Raw genomic sequence first — 1,404 nt, 5'->3', positions numbered from 1 at the left:
ACATACACAACTACCACTTAGTGAAGAAGTTCATGCCTGACAAGGAAAATAGGTAGAAAAGAAACTCTTCCAAGGGAATTATCATTTTATTCTCTACTGGTCTAAAAATTCTCTGTCTTCAACTCCATGTGTTGGGGAAGAAAAGCAAGCAGTCTGTCAACACACAGAGGGATTCTGGCTCTACCCCCCGGCGTGACTCCTGCACCACAGAGAGATCTGGCACACAGCTTTGAGGACACTTCCTAAATGAATCCAGACAAATTCATGGGTGAATTGTGTTACCCTTACCCCTACAAGAAAGACAGCTCATGTCATGAGAACAAGTGACAGGATCAAAGCCCAAGTTGTGTCCTTTCCGTTCGAGTCTAGGGACTCCTTTCTAGAGTTCTCTACTCACATAGGATAAAATCTGATAATCCTTACTCAAGCAAATATTAACCACCATCAGGAAGGTTTTACTTTCGATGTTATGGAGTGAAATTTTTGTGTATGTCTACACTGCTCTCCCTGGGGCACTGCACCTCCTGTAAGCTTTGAACTGGCTTGCTCAGATGCCAAAAAGCTTTCTAAGAAACTGGAGAGCTGGCACTGTGTGCTACAATAGTACTGCACTGTGAGCTTTCTAAAGGACTGTGTCTGCAAGAGTTGCAGCAACTGCAGCACAAACATAACCTTCAAAATTCAGAACAAAAACTAAACATGTTCTTACACATCCATAGTCTTCTCTGGCACCACAGTACATCCCAGAAAAAAACATCTTAAGTCACAAGTATTAGGTGTCCTTCCCTTAAAGAGTATTTATATTTTGAGTATGGAAAAGAAAAAGGCCTTCAACCCACCACACCAGCTGTTTAACAACTGTCAGGAAAAAGGATGTTTGTTTAATGAACAGATACATTTTAGCTATTAGTTAACACCTCTTTACATCCATGATTTTTCTATGTCTGCAACAGAAAATAGTCCGTTTCACATGATTTTCAGGGATCCAAACAGCATATAGATCTCAGATATTTAAGAGTCTCTCACCTTTCCAGGAAATATTTAAGTCAACTTGAGAATTGGTCACATTGTATGTACAATCTGTCTTACCTGCTGCAGCCAGGGCAGTGAAGTCTAGCAGTCTGTGCACATGTGGGAACAGACATCAACACACTCTGTGGCTCAGGAGAGATCCTTTAACCTCTTTGCCTCGGTTTCTCCATCTGCAAAACAGGGAAAAAATGAGACTTGTGTAAATATTATAAGACATCGTAATTCAAAGTAAAATTCTGAGTTAACAGTCTTAGGAACACGTAACTACTTTCTGGTTTTGTCTGTCTGCAAAATTTGGAGCATATGTGCTGTACCAATATTAGCATGTCTTCACAGTCAACATCTAGAATGAATGCTTAAATATTCATTGAC

General features: G+C 40.2%; 1 protein-coding gene across 2 annotated transcripts in view; it reads right to left on the bottom strand.

The window, feature by feature from the left end:
• ZNF536 (zinc finger protein 536) overlaps window positions 1-1,199 on the bottom strand; it is a 241,721-nt gene extending 240,522 nt beyond the window's left edge. For both annotated transcript variants that reach the window (XM_018086169.3, XM_018086175.2), the window contains exon 1: window positions 1,090-1,199. The gene's annotated coding sequence lies outside the window, so the exon portion shown is untranslated. The remainder of the gene's footprint in view (window positions 1-1,089) is intronic.
• Window positions 1,200-1,404: the final 205 nt, after the last annotated feature.

The sequence above is a fragment of the Manacus vitellinus genome, unplaced genomic scaffold, assembly GCF_001715985.3.
Source record: "Manacus vitellinus isolate BGI_N305 unplaced genomic scaffold, ASM171598v3 scaffold_10_pilon, whole genome shotgun sequence".
Lineage (NCBI taxonomy): Eukaryota > Metazoa > Chordata > Aves > Passeriformes > Pipridae > Manacus > Manacus vitellinus.
This window is presented reverse-complemented; position numbering and strand designations above follow the sequence as displayed.